Below are 22,410 nucleotides of genomic sequence, written 5' to 3' on the forward strand. Positions count from 1 at the left end.
GGACGGCATTGTACAGCAGCCGTTTTGTTTGCTCTCAATTTTGACAGCCCTGTTAAAGGTTAGTATCTGTTTGCACCAGATAGCTCCAGATAAAACTCGGCGCTCTTCCGCGAAGTTTCAAAGAGACGGAAAGTAAAAAAACGGCAGACAGAAATGAGGCAGGTCGAATTGTCTCATGTTTCACGCATGTGCCGTACAGCAACGTAGCGTTTTTGAAAACAACAGTGTGGACCCGGAGCGTTTTTAGACGAAAACGCCATTTTCAAATTTATCTGGATTAGTGTAGACATAGACTATGGCTACGTTCACACTGCAGGTCTTAATGCTCAATTCCGATTTTTTGATCAAATCCAATTTTTTTTGTCTGCTCGTTCACACTACAAATAAAATGCGACATCAAACGCGCTCTAGTGTGAACCCTCAAAGCGGCCCGCATGCGCAAAAGAAGACGTCGCACACAACGCGCTCTGTTTAGACCCAGAGCAAACAATATTGTTCGACTGATGGCCCTTAATATAAAAACTTCGGATTTTACGTTTCCCAATTTTTGCTTTAAGTTATTTTGTTATTCACATAATAATGTAAATAACCTAATAATGATCCTTATTGCTGTTTTAGAGGAGCGGTGCTTCAAAGGATAGTTGCAGCTTTCTGTCAGAATCTGCAGATTATACAGTACAAATAAAATGTTCACGTTTCTCCAACGTTGTCTTCCCAACAATTTCACTGACATCTACACGGGATGGCCAGGCAGTGTTCACGATGTCTTCTCCGGCGCTGATAATTGGCGTATGTCTTGTGTCGGTGACGTAAAAGACAGATTTAATGCGACTTGACCGTTCTAAAACATCAGATATGTATCGGATTCAGTACCACACACGAAAGTGACCCAGGTCGGATTTGAAAATATCGGATTTGTGCCGTTCACACTGTCACACCATGATCGGATATGGGTCGCATAGGGTCAAAAAAGTCGGATTTGATGCGCTTTCGCCTGCAGTGTGAACGTAGCCTTAGGCTGCTGCCCGCGACCCGGCCCCAGATAAGCGGAAGGACATGATAGATGGATATAATAATAATAATCTTTATTCTTTATTAATTGAAACTGAGATAAATTGTTATTTGAGATTTTTAGTTCATATCTACTTCAGTTACATATCCCTGATATTTACAGTACTATTATTTCTTACATGAATCACTAGTGGGGGAAAAATATCTGCCAATATATCAGATTTTTAATTCACAAAAAATGTGTATTGACCTTGAAACTCATGTATCCGTCAGCTTTAGATATCATCCTGTCCGCCGTCATCCTTTGTTTTTATTGCTTTTAAATAAATTCGTTTTCATAAATTTTTATCTTTTTAAATACAACTGTCCTCAAGAGCAGCTGTAATTATTCACTTTTAATAAATCACCATCATTAAATCTACTCGGTTCAATCTCATTGAGCCAAAATATTCGGCAGTTAGCACCTGTGAAACACAAATGATTCAAATGCTTTCATTATAAAAAGCGCCGTATTAAACAAATCGGAAACACAAGCCGAAGTTATCGGCGTTAAGCTTCTCTGTAACTAAGAAGCTTTGAATTCTGACCTAAAGGTGCAAACGGCAGAAAGAACGATAGACAAAGAAAAAGCAGATCCTGCATCACCTGAGGGAAACATAAAAAGGTTCATTCTGGCAAGTCTATTTCCCCTCCCAGAATAGAGCAGGGTGCATAAATGATTATCTACTGCCAGGAAAAATGTGTCTGATTGGATTAATTCAAACGAGAGGTCATATCAGAACAAGAAACAATGCATTTTTCCTCCCTCTCCTACTGTGTGTTTTTATTTTAATTGAGATGGCCCTAATGTGGGGGGGAAAAGAAAAAGGCAGACAGCGGGAGAGATCATGAAGCAGGACAGCCTCAAGTCAGCTCCAACAGAGGGGCCCTGCTGACCTAGATCCAGGCTGAGCGGGGATGATATTAGCAAAGCAATTAAGGGAGATGACAGCCGTCAGGCAGGGTCAGACTGACAGGGATAGCAGTCTGTCTCCCGCCCTCTTGAGCATGTTCTTTCATTTTCTCTCTCCCTCCTGTAATGGCTATTGATTTTTCACAACTAAACAAGAGGCCCTCTCCACCCAGAATTGCCTGATTTGGTAAAAAAAAAAAAAAAAAAGAAAAGAAAGAAGTTTTAAAAGGAAAAGTGAGTGGAAAAAAAGAAGAAAGTGTCGATGGCACGGGTGTAATGTAAGGGGAAGGGACTGAGGCTCACAGGTTGGTGACCCTGTCAGTTCTTTGCTTAGATGTGTAGAAATCACTCGGGGCATGTCTAAAACTTAATTCCCAAGAGATGATAAGAAAGTGGATCTTAAACTTTAAAAAGTTGTTCTGCATTTTTGCCACGGGGATAAAAAAATATTATATAATATCTGCGGTGAAATACAGCAAATTCAACTTTTTGGTGGTGTGAAGCAGATAGAGGAAATCCAACCGTAGAAAAAAAAACAGCAAATGAAGAACCCGTGCATTCATAAATGTTTGATCTGTTGGTTTATTTCATCACTTCTTTAATCATATTTTTCTATATAATTTTGCTGCACTACAGACTCTGAGCACACATACTCAAAAATGCTTAGAAATTCAATATTTCAATGACCAAGTAGTCCATACTGCAATATAACATTTTTTATCCTTTCTTGAAGCTAACTAAAATGTCAGTCTACCAGCACTTTGAGAAGAGTTCAGAGTTTATATCGAGCTGTATTTACACATTGGAGAAAACCTAATCCGGGTGGAGCAGCATTCGTCCTCACAGGAAGATTAAATGTGTTAAAATCCATTTAACTGAGCGGACATGATAGATTACTTTAAAAGAAGCCTCGATCGTTGTTCCAGGAACCATGAAATTTGGTAGAAAATGTCTTTGTTTCTGCGTCAGTCTACTGTACAATCAACTCCTCTGCTTAATACATGTGTACGCCATAATTCACGAGTGAATTAGCAAAATAAACAGCAAATAGAACGGGCTCTTCCTGTCTCCTATTCCTCTATCAGCAGGAGGAATAGGAGATCACTGTTGTGAGACCCATCTCTTGGTTTGACAGACTAACTCCACCATTTCACCATGGTCCAGCGAGGGTACTCCTTAATCGGCTCTGTAGACCCTCGATGAGCTGGTGGAGCGCTCTGTACAGAAGCTGGTTGAGAACTGGTTAATGTGGCGGCTCACTGAGGCAGCAAACGTCAAATGGTCGAGTCTTTCCAAGTGATGATAAACTCATCGTAGAGACATTTAACCTTTGCTCGATAATTTATTGCCTCAAATTATATTTATTGGTATGTTTTATTCAAGTAAATGAAAAAAAACATTCAAGTAAACATGAATTCACCTGCTGAGATTCAGCTCTTAATTATTTGGTCCCACCTCTCCCCATTCACATTTTAAAATGTCAAAATAAGTTGAACGCGAACCAGTTTACACCAGTAACCAGACATCTGGTGTGGTGTAGAGACCCAGAGACTGAGAGAAAGAGAGAGAAGGGGTATACACAGAGGATGAGAACTTAACTGCTCTTTCAAATTATAATTAAACCATCTCCCTTAAGAGTCTTTTTTCTGACTTTGGATGTGCTGAATCTCAGAATGATGGAGTCGTGCCCTCTGTCTCAAATCTGCCTGCACATTCTTGCTATTTTGAGTGCATTCACACTGACAAGTACAGCTACGTGTACAGAGCGCTGCAAGAACCCAGATTAATTCTCACAGTTAGCGGTTGCCATCTTATCTACACCACGGAAGGGACCCCCAACCAATTCTCATCCAGTGGGAGGTGGAGGATATATCAGGAGTGCTGACTGTGAAGCGAGCTAGCTAGTATCAGCTGTTGATTCAATCTAGCTGGACTTTTAGTCGCTGAAGATAAATGCGTTGCTAAGTTTGATGTTTATGTGTGTTAAATAGTCATCGCTGGAGCTTCCCACATTCAGTTTGGGGACTACAGTACCAATTCAAACCAATTCAAATCAGTTACATTTTATTTATATATCTCCAAATCGCACCAACAGTCGCCTCAAGGCTCTTTATATTGTAAGATCTACAATAACAGATGAAAAACGCCAACAATCAGATGACCTATGAGCAAGCAATTGGTGACAGTGGGAAGGAAAAACCTCCAGCAGAACCAGGCTGAGTGAGGGGGCGCCATCGGCTGTGACCGGTAGATGGCGGCAGGATAAACGAAGTAAATACTGCACTACATGGAAGTTTACCCAACTTAAAGTACAGCACTGCTAAAAACTGAGGAAAAGTAAGGCCTTCAGCATTTATGAGTCTGCTGATGAAGCACAGGTGTAAGGAACCTAATTACCAAGTGAAATGTTTCGATAAAATAGAGAACGACATATGTGCAGCGACAGTCGCAGAGAAAACAAGATTACGGAAAATCTCATAAAAAACATATTACAGTGCAGCGCCATTAAAATGCCCACAAACCATACATCCTAATTAGTTTACAGCAATTACAGGGGGGGACAGTGCCACTTACATCACTCGCCCATTCAGCTGTCACAGAGCAGCGTACGAGCCGCTAACTCCCAGCATGCTTTGCTCCAGGCGTGCCACTCAGTGGTGCTGTGTTCGACATATCTGCTTTAATCTGATCTCGGTGGGTGGCTGTAAGACTGACAAAAGCAGCAGAGGTTGGCATACAGAGGAGCAAACTCAACACAAAAACAGCCGAGTGATAGTCGAGCGACGTTACGAGACGTAACGACTGAGGAAAAGGAGCCGGGAGAGGCTCGGATTAACGTGCGCCGGATGGATTTAAAAACGTGTTTAACAGTCGCGATGCAAATTTGTTACAAAACTTTGTAGGTGGCATCTTTGAAGTAACACCTGCGCGACAGCCGGACAGCCGCGGTGCTTTAATAGACTTTTCACTGACGTTAATTGTTTTTCTTTCATCGGTAGGGATGGGTACCGGTATCCGGTGCCATGATGGCACCGGTTCTGACATAAACGGTAGTAACCAGACCGAAAAGCAGCGCACATTTCGGTGCTTTATTTCGGTGCTTTTTTTCCTGAGCTGTGATACACTTTCTTCTTCCTTACATTTGTATTGGCGGTTGGCAAACAACTGAAAGGTGCATTAGCGCCACCAACTGGTATGGAATGATACGCTTTAGATTCTAGCCAATCATTTTACGTTCCGAGGATAGTAGGCGGGTCCAGGTACGTACGTTCTTTTAGAGCAAAGCTACAGATTAAAAATGCCCAAGGCGAAGCGGTCAAAAGTCTGGCTGTACTTCTCAGCAAAATATGCAAACTCAGCAGCCTGCAACAAGTGCTTTAAGCTGATACTGTGATACTGTCAAAGGAGGTAACACCTCAAATCTGATGAAAAACCTGGCGCCGCATAGCGTTCTTTTTTAAAGCCGAGAAATGCGCCGTATTTGATAGCTTGTTGCGAGACCTCACACCGTGCACATCTACTGCTTGTGGGTTGCCTGTTATCGGACCTGGAGTTAGCAACATCCCCCAAAAACCCGAAGAGGAGAGTCCTGGCCCCTAGCCCTGCCAGTGTAGCAGAAATGATGACGGATGATGATGCAGCAGCAGCTGTTTCTCTCTGCATCAGTAGCTTAATGTTGTTCGTGTGTAATTACGTTGAGTAGGCTAACCACGTTATTACATTAATGCATGTAAGGTGAACTAGCAAACACCATCATAGCTACATGTGGCTGTCTTCTTGTTTGATGGCAGATACTCCCTTCACCCTGGCCAAAAAGGCTAAAATGACCAAAGAAAAAGTGGAAAACAGCTAAACATAAGAGGATTTTGGACAAAGTTTGTGTTTTTTCCATTGTTTAAGCACTGCTTCCAGCCAAGAGTGATACCATATATGCCCTATAGCTGCAGAAAAGGCTAACATTGTTATCTTTTTACAAAAAAACAGCTGAACATGAGACGTTTTTGGACCAATTTTGTGTTTTCCATTCTTTAAGCACCGGTTTGAGCACCGTTTAAGCACCGGCACCGTTTCAAAAGTACCGGTTTGGCACCGGTATCGGATAAAACCTAAACGATACCCATCCCTATTCATCGGCTCGTCTAGCCGCGGAAGGTCAGCGCGTATAGACGAGCTTCTTTTTCAACTGCTCTCAAAAGCCAACGCAACCTGCTCATCCGACACCTCAAGTACACTTAAAACAAAACAAAAGAAAAACAGAGCCAGGTACTCGCTGCATACTGAACTTTTCTCCCCAGCTCAGATTCTCTATGCTATAGTGCCAAGTACTACTATCAACACAAATTTCTGCTTCTATCTCAAAATCAATTTTTACAAGCAGCACTTTCATTTTTTGGGGGGTTTACAGCTTGGAAGGAAAGACGGTTTCGATGTGTGGGTTTTGAGGCTCGATGTGAATTTTGATTATTTTAGTAAGCAGCGGGAGTTTAAACTGAAAGGTGATTTGTTTTGCCTCAGCAGTATGCAGCGGTTTCTGAAAGAAGATTCGAGGGCAGCGGAGTTAAGGAAAAACACATATGGTGCAGGAATGCTCGCTCACAAGTATGAGCCCCTATAGTGTTGCTTTGACATCTGCGCTACACATGTGCCATCCATAAAACTGCACTAGGATCACTTTAATCGTTTTACATGCACACTAAAATGCACAACTTGTGGATCATCGTAGAGCTTCCTGGATTGTGTCATTAAAGCCGGGGCAAAACGGTGAAAAACAAATCTCCATCTACAAGAGCCCGGATAAACGCATAACTGCAAATGACCTGTAGCATGTCGGTAATGGCTCACTACTCCGAATCTGTATTCGCCCCGTCATCTCTGCTGAAAGACAATAACCTTTCGCATAAATGACAGCGCACTCCTGAATCCCAGTTTAAGTGGAAAATGCAGTTAAATGCTTTTCTCTGTCTCATGCAAGCCAACCCTGACATCTTTGTCACGCCTGAGAATGGCGGCGGACATCTGACATAAGCGATAGGTGACATAATGAGTTGCACTCTCTGGATGGCTATAAAGGCTCGTGTCAACATTTATGCAAATAAAAATTTGGCAGCAAGTACATTATAACGCAGTACCACTGACCGCTGACGATAAGGAGGTACATCTGAATTCTTTGATAAGAGTCCCTGTTGGGAAATTAATTTCGGCAGAGGACATTCGGTCCGTACAGAGCTGCGATGTAATTAAGGTTAAAAAGGAGGCTTCATACCAGGCATGGAAATTGCTTCCTTTTAAACGTATCTGTGAATCTGACAGGGGCTGGAACGGGGTGGACACAGGATATTCACAACATCGGCGTGCCGTTTTACTTTATTTCATTTTCTTTAAATGATGCAGGACAGGAAGCGGTGACGCCGTCTAACAGCTCGACCCAGAAAGCAAAAGAAGAAGAAATCCTATATACTTTTTTTTTTTTGCCTGCAAAACAGCTTGAGTCGGCTGAAAAATGGAAAAACGTTCAATCAAGTTTAGCAGACAACAAGGAGGAAGGAACAGCAATAAGTCATGGTTTTTATCTCCATCTCTGATATTGCATAATGCATTGTGTAGACTCCAGTTTATATGCGCATACTCTCAGTATCATTGAATACAATAGATTGACCAGATGCAAACATATATGAGGAAAAACTACAAAGATAACAACCTTTTTTATAGCCGCTTCTGTGCTACGTGGAGGAAAGAGCAATGTAATAAAATACAATATGATGTTCTGCAAATATGAAATTACCTATGATTCTGTTCCAGAAGCACACACTGTTTTATATCTGAGCTCGAGCTGAGCGCTGCTCAAGACATTAAGTGAAACAATACACCTCATCTGCAGCGATAACCCTCTTACAATAGCATGCCAACTAATGACGCACGCTAAGCTTTGATTTACGGGTCGTGACTTAACGCTATAGCAGGAGCACAGATGCCAAGCATAAAAATCAATACGACATTACTTGCATGGAGGCCGGGCAATAGGGGACGTTGAGGTGTAGATATTCTTAAATAAGACAGCTGACATGACAGACATACTGTGTGCTCTGAAATGGCAAAGCCCGCTGCTTGATATCATCGGGCTGCAAGACGTCTTCACCGAAAGGGGGACACGAATGTTTGGCACGGAGGGCTGAGGCGAAGCACGGCTGACAGGACTCGGTGCATGAGTAGATGGATGGACGGACAGCTGGCGATGCTGAACATTTTTCAGCTTTCTCTTTGCATCATATCGCAGCGTTATACTCGCTTTCCTCGCCCGAGTTGGCAATTTAAAAATGGGAACTGAAGGGGTCTTTCAATAAACTGCCCGGTAAAGCCTGTTTATCGACGTTTCTCCAATGCAATGATTTTCTTCCTTCGCGGGGACGCTTTTGCAAATCCCGGTATTTCTGCAGCTCATGGGTCTAATCAATGAATTGCAGCCGGCAGATAGCATCAGACTTATTGTTTTTGTCCCAGCGTGCTCATCCTTGCTTCAGTGATGCACACGCTACAGAGACGGATTTATTTTTTAATTTCAGTGATTTTTTGTGTCTTTTTTGTTTTCTGGTTAAACACAAATTTAAACAAATGACATTTTATAAACCTGAGCACTTTTTAAGGTGGAAGGCCGAGTGACATTTTGAAGCTGTAATGAATACGTTTTTTTCTAGCCTATTCAATTTACAATGTGCTATTTGAAATGCTGCACATAAGAGCTTATAAAACCGGTCATTTAAACATCACTATGAGCACATGACGGTGAGCCAAAGCAAGGCTGCCTCGCACCTTTTAAGCTGCAAAGCGGAGAAATTTTATCTGCTGAGCCAAACGTGAGCCGACAGTTTTTAATGACTTTTAAATATTATTGCCTTCATTGTAGTCATCTGCTCCTGATTGAGGACATTAGAGGTAAAGTGGTAGGGTCGTTTTTTTTCACCCCCATTCTCCCTTATGATGTGATCATACCGTGCAGTCCCTCAGGGCGCTTTAAGGAAAAGCGACAACACCGATACCATGAAAATGCCAGCATGCCCCATTCACAGATATTAGCCTCAATGGCCTGGATAAGATGCCATGCTAAAGCCCCCGCTGCGTGTATGTGTGTGCGTTTCTGTGTGTCAGCCTCTTCCGATTCTATGCTCCTTTAAACCACGGGCCGACCCCCTGCCGCGCCGCACGTCTTAATCACTCCAGGGGCGTGCAGGAGACAATGCCTCACTGTTTATGTGACAAGAATATAACCGGGTACGTACGACAGCGCAGGTCGCAGTCAGTGTTTATGAATGTGCGTTTATGTTCCGACTCCGTTATGGTCTGGTGACGGCATGTGAATGGGGTCCCCGTGCTCCCACCCCTTTCTATCATTAAAGATGTGCGTGTGTGTGCTGTGAAGGCCAGAGGTTGTCTTATGAATGGCACCAGGCCCTGACCTCGCTCCTAACCCCCCCACCCGTCCTACACACCTGATTATTCTCAACCAAGACAATATCAGACATGCGCCTCATGGTGCCCAGGTCAGAGGTCATGTCATTAGTGCCATTATTTTCTGCTTAGAACATTACTTTCCCCAGGACTACCCCCCTCCACTACACTCCCAACACTTCCTGTCTCTGCAGCTTAATACTTCAGCGCGCTGTGTCCCAATGAATGCCTTTCTAAAGGTTTTTTCTTTTCCCCTTCGTCAGCAGGTGAAGACACTCTGTTTTAATACTAGTGGCAGACGTAGGGTTTTTAAAAACACTACATGAGGCAACTTCTGCTGTACTCCGCTGAGTTTAAGTAAGTGGTTGTGGGAGATGAGGTTATGGCAAGCCATGAGGCACCTTTCTGCATTTAATGTCTTTATCCCGTCACAGTGGGACAGTGAAGGAACATATGTGGCACAAAGTGGAATATTACAGACTTTAGTTAAAGGATAAAAAGGAATATACTCCAAGCAGCCACAACATTAAAACAACAAAAGCTGAACAATCTAAATGCTATTTCCAACTGGGATTTTGGCTTCAACGACAAATAAGCTGCTGCTGCTGAATGCGATTTTGAAAACTCTTCTTTAACCCTTTAAGACCTACCATAGAACCAAGTCCGCCAGAGCTTATATTATATTTTTACATGCTGTAGAGCCATTTCTGGGAGCATTTCAAGTTGCTATATATCAATACAACCGTTATAGCCCAAATTTTAATAATATGCATGCATTAAGTGCATAGTAATTACATAAATTGCAAAAAAAGTGCAATAAACTACAAAACAATTGAAAATCGTTTTTGTTTTTTAACATATATTTCTAGTTAGAGAAATTTAAGAGGCTTATCCCTCAAAACTGCAAATACAAAACAGTTGCACAAAATAGTTTCCCACCACAGGGAATTTATTTTGAGTGTCTTCATAGTTTTATTTTTGAAATACACCAATTTTTATATACTGCAGGAAAAACGAAAATAAATATTATAATGCAAATTTGCAAAAAAGCAGCATGTGCATCAAAATAAACTATTTCCAGCAGTGCAATATGAGTCCTAAGCATCCCAGAAACGACACAGAAAGTCATAAAGTCAAACATAACTTTTAAAAACACCAGTATAGGCTCATGAGGCCCTGATGGTAAAAGACTACATTTCCGCGAAAATGACGCCACTTCCGGTTTCGGGCAGGTAATGGCGGACATGCGATAGTTCACGCTGATGTCTATTCCAACCTAGGAAGTGTTACGAACAGCTGATCGGATCGGCAAAGCGTGTTTCTGGAATATTATGGTTTTGTTGCTGCAAGTGCTTTTTATGCAGTTTTTGCAAAGCTTTATGTGGAAGGAAACTGTGACCGAGGACAAGCTGATGGCATAAGATGTAAGTACAACTCCTCTGGTTTCATATGCAAAAAACATTATTGTGCTAGCTCACGTGGTTGCAGAGCTACAGGGATTTAAAAGTAGTTGCGCAAAACAGAGCGTGCCCGCTCTGACCGGTTTTAAAGGGTTAACCGGTTTCGTTTTATTCCTGAGTTGTGTTATTACTTCCTATCCACCACTCTGACGCACCCTGTTGTGTTAAAGCACTGTGTGGTTTGATAAAGTTAATTATGGTATGACTGTAGGCTGCTTTATTGATCAGCTCTGTCATCATCTCTGAAATTTTCCAAGACATCTAAGTAAGAAGTATCATTCTCTAAGGCTGTGAGCAAGTCGCACAGAGACCTCTGGCGTGACATGGCGTTTTAGCATGTACACATTCTGACATCCACCCAATCTCGATGCCTGTTGCTGTAATGCTAACAATTTCTCCTTCCTTGAATCACTTTGGGTCCAAATTTTTTAGATAAAGTTACTTATGCAGCCATTTTTACTGTTCCCACCACATCAAATTTAAAAACAGCTGTTCACTTTTTAATTAATGCTAATATCTTAATGTATCTATTAGGGGTGGGGGAAAAAATCGATACTGTGTAGTATCATGATATTTTGTTTGCTAATAATGTATCGATACAGGGACAGCAGAAATCGATATTTTGTTACAAAAAAGGTTTTTGTGCTCTGACTTCAGAGCATGTTGATCCTTTTTCTGAGCAAGAATCCTGACATTCCTTCACTGTCCAAATGTGTTTAACTTTTTTATGGCAGCAATAAACATGACAGTTTACTTATTTTAATTTAAGACATGTTTTATTTTAATTAAGTTTAAAACTTTTTTATTTAATGTAAAATTATATTTTGTTTTAATTTACTTTCAAATTCTTCAGTTGCTGAAGGGGCTGCATAGTTTTCATAAACTGCATAGTTCAGAATAGCTATAATTGTACCAGATGGTTGTTCAGTTAAGTTGGACTAGACTGTAATACAAACCGTTCAGTTTGTCAACAATAAAACTGAAATGAGAGAAAGACTGAGTGTGAGACTTTGATATTAGATAAAATGAATATTGATAAAGTTTACCTTTATGTACAGAATCTGAATATCGCAAAATATTTTAAAAAATTGCAATAATATCGTATCGTGCGTTAAGTATTGTGATAATATCGTATCGTGGAATGTATGGTGATTCCCACCTCTAGTATCTATAGTGTAAAATCTATACTATTAAATGAAATATTAGCATCGCTGAAGGCTGAAGTCTAACTACATTGCTGGTCTGAACTGAACTGTGCATAACGACATTGAGCCCACATGGTAACATAGAAAAAGAAGTATTTTCAAGTAAGAATATGAATATCTTTGGGAAGGTTGTTTGTTATTTATTTATTCTTGACCTCGGGACCTTCAGAACATAATGTAAAAATAATGTAACCCCAAGGTCTGGATACTGGCTACATCATCTCAGTGCATTCAGTGAATGGAGTCACGGAGCCAATGGAAAGATTTATTTTTTAAATCTCGTTTTCATGGTAAATATATTTTTTCTGTTACATTTATTAAAAGGAAAAAATTATGTCTTTGCTGCTTGAAACATACCAGCGTTTAACTGAGAGAGAGAGCCTAAAACGAGTGCAAAACATACATTTTCTTTAGATTCATTAATAACGACAGGAGATTTCCTGCTCAGTCTAAAGTCAAGGTTAGCCCTTTTCGAGAGCACAAAACTGGAACTTCGTGTTCAGCTTAATCAAGGTGACCACTGGGATTTATTAGTATTCACTGACAAGAAGGAGTCAATGCACAGGCCTCACAGCAATTTACTGCACTCCTCAACGGGAGAGATGTAACTTTCTTTCTCATTAGCCGCTGCAGACACTCTTCCACTCTTTTATTTACCTCCACCCCTCAACCTTCCTCCACAATAGCGCAGAGGATGGGCTGCCAGATGATAGCACCTTTGTCTGAGCGGCTCTGCGTGGCTACCGGAGGGACCCGTTTTCCTCCTCGCAGAAGCTTGTCATCTATCATTACTTGAGGCGGCCTTGAGAATGATTCTGGCAGACAGCTCAAGCTCACCGTCTGGGGGCCCAACATAAACAGCACACTGCTGGGCAAACAAGGGTGATGATGACCATTATTTCCCAAGATATGTGGTTTAAAAAACAAACAAACAAACAAAACTTTATTGAGTTTTGTTGGCAGGCAGTGCAACATTTCTGATCATTAGAATTCTGTATTTTTGTTGCTGTGTGGATTTAGGGAACATCCACACCGAGAATGTCTGGAGCAGATAAAACACTCTAGATCTCTAACTCTTTTTGGTTGAAATTTGAACAGCAGCATTCAGACTTGGCTGTGAAACAAATAACCACACCATAGCCCCATGAAAATGCAACTCAGCGTGCTACTCTGAGCTGAATGTGGTGCAGTTTGTTTGGCGTAAGAACAGTTGTACCAACTAATGGAAAAATCCCCAAACCACTCTGAGCTTTATGGGCACATGGAGACAGATGGTAACACCTTATAGCCAGCGGGTAACCACTAGCTGTAAGATAGTCCCATAGACACTTTCAATTAGTGGGTAGATTGGTTAAATGGAGGGTATCAAATAGTGGCCTTCAAAGGTTTAAAGACCATTCTTGTAATATCACTGAAAGCAAAAGATTAGTAGATTAGATTACTGATTAGTAATCCAACAATTAGTTTGGACTGGAGTATAAATACAAAATAATAAGGCAAAGGTGACTATGGCTGTTCTAGACAGCCAACACTATCACAATGGCCTGGTGTTTAATTCAAATTAAAAAATTTACTATTTAAATACATAGAGGGTGGACATATTAATGAAAATAACTCAATCTTTGACCAGTTGGGGGTAGGGCTGTCCGATATGACCAAAATCTCATACTCCGACATAAGAATTCTATCGTCCCGATAACGATAAAAATCACAAAAAGTAACATTTTCTGTAAATTCTGTGAATCTCGGGCAGCTCGACTTATGTGAAGTGTTTCCAGCTGCGCGTCATGGACCTGGAGTCGAATGTTTTAACCAATACATGAAACGATACATTTTTAGACATAAGTTGTAACGGCCGCCGTTTTCTTTGTGAGTATTTATTACACGGCGTGCTGCGGGGAAAAGCCTGTTCTAACGTTTGAGTCTAAGGTTTATTTTTTTAGCACCTGGCGGCTCTTTTTTACTTCTCATCCGTAAATAATCTGCTCTTTCACGTGATTCGGTTTATTTTGAAAAGTCTCAACAGGATCTTGAGCTTTATTGTGAAAGGTTTATGTGGAACATAAACAAGCGGACACGCGATGGTTTTACAGTCGTTGTTGCTAATGACAACGCATATAAACAGGCGCTTGTCTGTCTGTAGTGTGGTTATATTACATATAAGAGAAAGAGAGAACTTTAAGAAATTAATTTAGCCACTACAGTGACCATCAAAACGATGAAAAATATTGCCGTAAACAGTTTATTTTGTGACACCATGAAACAAACAATAGCGTAAAATGAAACGATAGACGTTTTTATATTGTCATCCGATATATATCGTTATATCGAACAGCCCTAGTTGAGGGTATTTTGTTGGCATGGTTGGGTGCATTTGTCCATTTAGAAAGGATACAAAGGCTTTCTGAGTGAACACCATTCCTGTCCTGAGTGAATGATCTCTTATGGCATTAAGGGTTTGGTGACTGAGTTTTTTTATAGTCACAAAATTCTAGAAATTTTGAAATTAAATAAATTTCTCCTTTAGCCTTTTAAAAAAGCAACTTTATTGTAGTCGTTTAAAGGAACTCCTAAGGTATTCGTTTATTTTATTAGTATTTAGTATTAGAAGGTATTAAGAGTTTCTTAAAAAGAGGAAAGAAAATGCAGAAAGGTCAAAAGTAATGAGCTGCTTAGCCATGAAGCTCCCAGCATGCAGTTTTTGTGCTGATGCTAATGCTAGAGGAGGTTTTAAGCCCCGTGGTTACTGAGTCAGGAGAACACTGGTGACTTTCACCAACTAAACATCTCAGCACTCAGTGACCTCACTAAGTAACTTTACATGATCTTTGCAATAATAACTCCTACTGCTGAGCATGGAATATTTAGGAGACAAACTGACTTGGCAACAGTGGCCTCGTATTTAGTGCGCTCTGTAGAACGACTGAGTCTTTTCAAATGTTTGGAAGGGCAGACAGCATGGCCACCTGGGACTGGGACCAGAAACACCAAGGCGAATTTAGATGAAAAGGGGCGGCCCAATTCTTTTGTCCATGGAGTGTAGTCTTGAAATGACTGAAACGAGTTTGTTGATTTCTTCACGTCAACCCAAACTAATGCAATCATAACTTGTAAAAAAGAAGCGATCCCAAAAAAACAACTTTATGAATGCTAACAGTGCAGCAGTGATGATCTCTGGATCTGGATCTCTTGCCACCTTCTAGCAGCACAATGATCACACAAACAAATAACAAGCCTTTCACACTCTCAAACCGTGACGCGGTTCATTTCATCACAAGGACTGAGGACAGCTGAGACTTTTCTCGCCTATTAATATCAAGTAAATTGAGAAGTGCGAGTGTAAATTGGCGTTATAGGTTGCCAATTTCGTCGGCTACTGTAAAATATGACTTACATTTATTCAAGTGAAGTTTTCATTACATGAAGCAGTATCCATAATGAATCCATACACTGACAGAAGCTAATTTCTAAAGGATTAAGCATATCAATCTCACTGTCACCGAGTCCCTTCTTTGCTCAGATTTCTCTGACAAAGCTAGAATTCCTTGCCAGAATTTTTTAGGCCGCGTTAGCAGCTCCAAGAATGCCTGATAATATCTCAGCCCACTCAAATCTCAACACTTGAACGCTTTAAGAAAACCGTTCCAGAACAGCACTTGTATTTTCAATCTGCTGCATTAGACTGACCAAAATGTAAACACCCTACTCCACACCTGGCCCACTGTGAGCTGTGGCAGAGCATTTCTGTTACTTAATAACAAACAAAGAAATTCCTGGTGCACAAAACCCCACTGTTATGCTCAACTGGTAATTACCAACTCGTACACTACTTGAACCAAAAAGTGGTAGACACCGGTGGTTACAAATTCCAGCTGTGTTATTAGACTTCAGCACATGATGGACTGCAGGCAACGGCCTATAGCACCGAACTAAATTTAACCTCAGACTACAACACACAAGTTGCAACTGTGATCAAAGGGGAGGCATTTAAAATGCACGAAGGACTACAGATGATTTGCCAAATCTAAAAGCAGGATAACTATCACATACCACTTTGGGCCACCTTCCACAAACCCAACACCATAGAGTGATTTTACACCTGGAGCACCCCAGTGAGATGTGAACCCAGCAAAGAGCACACGTAATGAGCACCGTTCATTAGTGATGCACTGACCCAAGACAGGACGTACACATAATCACACACACACATGAAACCCCGCCTCGATGCCTGCGGCGCCCATGCCTGGTCACCTCGCTCCGGGATCAAAGGCAGTATGTCGTTCTAATCAGTCCTCACAGTGGGCAACCCCATTAATTCAATTCTATTTCATCAGCGGTGAGCAGACCACCGGAGGGGTCTGCACATTCCTGGGGTCCCGCGGTCCAGGAGTAATCCTATCTCTTAATGACCCGAGATCAGACTCTAGCCCAAGTAATTGCTTCGAGACCAACTTTGTTTTGCTTGCCGACATAACTGCGAGATCATCGCGGGAAAGAAACAAAGACAGACACAACTCATTTTATGGACACGGCAGGGAAGTCAAGCAGAATTAATGACACCATATATCAAATAATTCCAGACAATCAACCCCCCGCCAAACCAGGCCAACACTACACGTTATGCACAGTAAGCTGTAGCAAACAATCAAGGTTTTGTCAGGTCGCATTAGAGCATAATCAGATTAGATTTTTATAGCCTTTCTCCTCTACAGCAATATCGTTAGTAAAATTTGTGAAATTAAAATGGCTCCAAAGAGTTTCCATGGAAATAAAAAAAGACAAGGCAGAATATGACCGACTCATGTTTTATTGTGCTTTTGTATTATGCCGCGTGGCTTGTCGGTGGCATAATAAGATGTTTACTGGGACTTAAGATAATGAGCTTTTCATATCTTACCGTACCTTTGGTCTCTTGTGGATGGGGATGCTCATCACAGACAAATTAGACCTTTTGAGTATTGCTGTCTACACCTGCAGAAACAATAACAGTTGGTAAATGGGAAGGCTTTGAGAGAGAAAAAGAACTGCTATAAATGCGGTCCTAACACTCTGGTGTTCTCAAATATTAATAAGAAACAGGTTTCCATTCGCTCAAAGAGTATGAAAGTGAGGACAGATCTACACACAGACGTACTATTAATGGCTCTACAACAGTCCCGAGAGAATATCGGAGGTCAACAATAGACAAGTGGCAGTGGGAGACAGTCAAACTAAACATATATGGCTGGGAAGCTCTTTGGGATTAGTAGCAAACAAATGTCTGAGTGAAAATGTGAGAAAAAAACACCCTTCAATAATACACAAAAGTGAAAGCTCTGCTCTTTTTGAGATGACGACAAAGGAGTTTTTGCATGGGACGTGACACTTCAAAGGGCCTCATTGTCGCACGTAACAACAGAGCTGGTGTTGGTAAAAACAGCGATCATCTGACTCCTCGACGGTGGCAGCCTTTGGAAGTCACCACGTCTCCTTCTTTGTTTGTGTCTGTCTGTTTATGAAAGAGTACGTGCTTCTGTTTGGAATCTATGCACAATGACATTTTTTGCTGAAAACAAGTGAGGGAGGGGGGGAGGAAAAAAACTTGGTAGACATCTTTTTATCGTTTTGATCATTGCAAATAAAAGAAATAAAGATCAATTTGGCAAACAAAGAGACTAAGGCTTTAAACAAGACAATCTATGGTGTCAGGGTTTTGTTGTCTTTTTGAAAAATTTTCATGACCCTTTTGCACTGCAGCGTACAATTAAAAAGTAAAAAGAGTATAATCACATTTTTGTGGATTCTCTAATATCTGAAGAGCACGGGGCTTCAACAAGCTGATATCCACCGCAGGTCACGCAGGAGCCGTTTTCACAAAATGTTAGGTGAATTAGCTGATGCCCCTGCAGCACACAATAGGAGATGACGCAATCCCACTAGCACATTTACTCAGTTACGGATTAGATAAGGGTCTTGCTTTAGTACAGGTAGAGCACAAGACTGATTCCTAACTGCGTACTGGACATCACACAGGCTTCGTACAGACTAGAAAACTGGCAGATTAAAGGATGTCGGATCCGACTGCGCCAGATATTGCAACAGCACTACTGTCATGTAATATATACAGTGGGGCAAAAAAGTATTTAGTCAGCCACCGATTGTGCAAGTTCCCCCACTTAAAATGATGACAGAGGTCAGTAATTTGCACCAGAGGTACACTTCAACTGTGAGAGACAGAATGTGAAAAAAAATCCATGAATTCACATGGTAGGATTTTTAAAGAATTTATTCGTAAATCAGGGTGGAAAATAAGTATTTGGTCAATAACAAAAATACAACTCAATACTTTGTAACATAACCTTTGTTGGCAATAACAGAGGTCAAACGTTTACTATAGGTCTTTACCAGGTTTGCACACACAGTAGCTGGTATTTTGGCCCATTCCTCCATGCAGATCTTCTCAAGAGCAGTGATGTTTTGGGGCTGTCACCGAGCAACACGGACTTTCAACTCCCGCCACAGATTTTCTATGGGGTTGAGGTCTGGAGACTGGCTAGGCCACTCCAGGACTTTCAAATGCTTCTTACGGAGCCACTCCTTTGTTGCCCGGGCGGTGTGTTTTGGATCATTGTCATGTTGGAAGACCCAGCCTCGTTTCATCTTCAAAGTTCTCACTGATGGAAGGAGGTTTTGGCTCAAAATCTCACGATACTTGGCCCCATTCATTCTGTCCTTAACACGGATCAGTCGTCCTGTCCCCTTGGCAGAAAAACAGCCCCATAGCATGATGTTTCCACCCCCATGCTTCACAGTAGGTATGGTGTTCTTGGGATGCAACTCAGTATTCTTCTTCCTCCAAACACGACGAGTTGAGTTTATACCAAAAAGTTCTACTTTGGTTTCATCTGACCACATGACATTCTCCCAATCCTCTGCTGTATCATCCATGTGCTCTCTGGCAAACTTCAGACGGGCCTGGACATGCACTGGCTTCAGCAGCGGAACACGTCTGGCACTGCGGGATTTGATTCCCTGCCGTTGTAGTGTGTTACTGATGGTGACCTTTGTTACTTTGGTCCCAGCTCTCTGCAGGTCATTCACCAGGTCCCCCCGTGTGGTTCTGGGATCTTTGCTCACCGTTCTCATGATCATTTTGACCCCACGGGATGAGATCTTGCGTGGAGCCCCAGATCGAGGGAGATTATCAGTGGTCTTGTATGTCTTCCATTTTCTGATGATTGCTCCCACAGTTGATTTTTTCACACCAAGCTGCTTGCCTATTGTAGATTCACTCTTCCCAGTCTGGTGCAGGTCTACAATTCTTTTCCTGGTGTCCTTCGAAAGCTCTTTGGTCTTGGCCATGGCGGAGTTTGGAGTCTGACTGGTTGAGGCTGTGGACAGGTGTCTTTTATACAGATGATGAGGTCAAACAGGTGCCATTCATACAGGTAACGAGTGGGGGACAGAAAAGCTTCTTACAGAAGACGTTACAGGTCTGTGAGAGCCAGGGATTTTCCTTGTTTGAGGTGACCAAATACTTATTTTCCACCCTGATTTACGAATAAATTCTTTACAAATCCTACCATGTGAATTCATGGATTTTTTTTTCACATTCTGTCTCTCACAGTTGAAGTGTACCTCTGGTGCAAATTACTGACCTCTGTCATCATTTTAAGTGGGGGAACTTGCACAATCGGTGGCTGACTAAATACTTTTTTGCCCCACTGTATATAGTATATACGTATATATACACATTTCTCAGAGCAGCCTACAAAAACCACTATGCAATACAGCCACACTGAACTTTAAGAGCTGCCAAAAAAACCTCTTGTTCTACTTTCACAAAGAGTATTGCCTTTTCCTTTTACCGACACACCAAACACCGACATCGTAGATGAGGCAGTGTGAGAAAGAACAAAAAGTTAAATTAGGCTCCCTTCATCGGAACAAAAAAACACTTCTGTTTACACATTTCTGCAAGTCCGCATCATTTAAAACTCCAATACAAAAGAAAACGGGCTGTATTTAAGCAAAACACTGTTGGTGCCCTTTTATCGCTGTGATTGTTAGGCAACCGATAATCACAGCATTTGTGTGCACATTTTTGATGTGAAGCTACATCTCTCTTTTGCTTTACTGTCCCTCTGTGAGATATGCCAAAAACATTTTCTTCTCCTTCAAAATAACACACCGATATAGATATATTAGTTCCCAGGATGGGCAAAGCAGACGGGGAAACGTTTCAAAAAGGGAAATGTTATTGAATGCTCATTTATCCTATTTCGCTGGCACTTCCTCCGAGTCACGTGCATCACGTCAGACTTAGTCTGCAGGGCTGGATCTCGAGTGCATTTTGTCTTTTTTAAGATGAAACACAATAAATGAAAGCTTATTTCTTTATTCTTGGGGTGAAGGGAAGGGAAAGAAGTCTGATTGCATTTGTGATGTTGTGCAGGAATGGAAAGGGCTACCTTGCCAAATCTTTCTCGAGAGGATGATAAAAGACAACAACATTTTTTTCCACCGTCAATTTATGGGGCTAAAATACATCTGCTGTTGCAGAGTCTAAAAAAAAAAAAAGTTGTGACATATGGCTGTTTATGTAACAGTGCCAAAATAATCCAGAGTGAAATCTCATTAAAAGTTAGAACACAACCAAGTGTGCATATATGAGAAGTATATTTTAAGAAAGTCATAATGAACACGATGTGTTTTGGTGCCACCACCCATTTTCTTTATGAAACATAAGATTAGAATTTTACCTACATAAACAGTCAATAACTTCCAGGCAATATTGTATATATTGAGTTTGATGTGACAAAAATTACCAATACTTATTATCCAAACCAAGCGCATTGGCACTGGTGTGTAAACGAAAACCTTGAATTTCTTTCTCGTATTTCTTTTTAAAAACAAAATGAGTTGAACCCCCGTAGGAGAAATGTTTACTTTGGCATGAAATTAGAGATGTTTTCCATTAACTCCACACAAAGGAACATCATTAACCATCTCATTGACTTCTCCCTATAGATTTATATTTGCTCTCTTCCTCTAATTGTCTACGCATTTGTGATGAAATTCAAATACTTTCAGTCCAAAGGCCACTCCCGAATGACATTTAACATACTTAACTGAAAAATATCACTGAGATAAAAAGGTGAAGCGGTACAACTTCCAGTCGCTCGCTGCCTTACTCAAATGATGTACAGAAAAAGTTCTACCGTGTCCGTTATTGTAAACTTGTCAGAATGAACCCCAGTTATAAATCATCTACGTAATTATCAATTGATTGAAGCAGCTAACTGTGAAAACCACATGGAAGTATAATACATCAATTTTAATGACATTTCTTAATCAGAACGCTGAGCAATCAGCAGAGACCAATTAAGGCCTGAGAGATAGAGACCCGCCATTAATAATCACACTTGGCTGCCATCGCATTGGCTCCATTCTCAAAAGGGTGTTTGAGCAGTTTTGAAGTGGACTATTCATTTCAGGGGTAAAGGTATTGCCGCAAGACTCGAGAGCTGCAGCAGGAACAGGAAAGCAAAGTAAAAAGAGTACGGCGAAAAACTGCAAATGCCGAGCAGCTTCGTGTTATGGCCACGCCATCAAATGACTGGTGTGACTACAGTTAAAAAAATTCTCTCATAAAAATCAAAGGGCTTCTTTTTCAAGTGGCAATGAATTCTTGTCCACAGAGGAGGGAATGGATAGGCCTATCTTGCAAACGCTGAGAAAAAGAAAATGTCTACCCTTCAAAGCTATAAAACCACACCGGGGCCCACGGGCACAGAGCAACGACAGATATCTTTACAATGCCACCTTCAGCTGCAGCCTTATTAACGTTATGGTCAGTTTTATTGCGGACAAAGTCTGTTCATCTTTGAATGCAAAAACAGCCAAGCTGCAACGCATAAAACGTACCAGGGGCACAGAGACCAAGCAGCAACATTGCCCTTTATGTCTTTCCAAGCAGGAGTTTTCTTCTCTCGGATTTTCACTTTGCATTTGCTTGGCTGCTGATATGAGTGGCAATTGCCTGACTTTTAAGTCTACTCCAATGAACTGTGTTCATGTAAAGAGAGGTTAAACAGCCAGGGTTGCATCTGAGCGAAGGCAGTTGTATAACCAAAGTCACTGTCATTGGCGTTTCCTTTTTAAGCTTTATGCACTAAAATCCTTCTCACGCACAAAGTCTTTAATGATCAGAGCCTATCATATCATAAAGATGTCACCACTACCATATTATCCTAATAACAAACTTCCCTCTCAGACTGCAGGCTTAGTCTAAAGCAGTGGTTCTTAACCTGGGTTCGATTGAACCCTAGGGGTTCGGTGAATCGGTCTCAGGGATTCG

General features: G+C 41.3%; 2 protein-coding genes and 1 long non-coding RNA gene across 6 annotated transcripts in view; 1 reads left to right on the plus strand and 2 right to left on the minus strand.

The window, feature by feature from the left end:
- The window catches only part of klhl29 (kelch-like family member 29), a 293,874-nt gene that overhangs the window by 247,620 nt on the left and 23,844 nt on the right, over positions 1-22,410 (minus strand). The window contains exon 2 of one of the 4 annotated variants that reach the window (XM_085133524.1): positions 16,974-17,042. The exons of the other annotated variants lie outside the window; for them this stretch is intronic. The gene's annotated coding sequence lies outside the window, so the exon portion shown is untranslated. The remainder of the gene's footprint in view (positions 1-16,973; positions 17,043-22,410) is intronic. 4 annotated transcript variants of the gene reach the window in all.
- On the plus strand, positions 243-9,400 carry LOC146501336 (uncharacterized). Its single transcript, XR_014869502.1, has 2 exons — positions 243-4,968; positions 6,107-9,400. It is a non-coding gene; the product is annotated as an uncharacterized LOC146501336 (long non-coding RNA).
- Positions 14,669-22,410, minus strand: part of trib2 (tribbles pseudokinase 2) — a 41,874-nt gene continuing 34,132 nt past the window's right edge. The window contains exon 5 of the mRNA XM_085133532.1: positions 14,669-17,042. The gene's annotated coding sequence lies outside the window, so the exon portion shown is untranslated. The remainder of the gene's footprint in view (positions 17,043-22,410) is intronic.

Source organism: Neolamprologus multifasciatus, chromosome 15, assembly GCF_963576455.1.
Source record: "Neolamprologus multifasciatus chromosome 15, fNeoMul1.2, whole genome shotgun sequence".
Lineage (NCBI taxonomy): Eukaryota > Metazoa > Chordata > Actinopteri > Cichliformes > Cichlidae > Neolamprologus > Neolamprologus multifasciatus.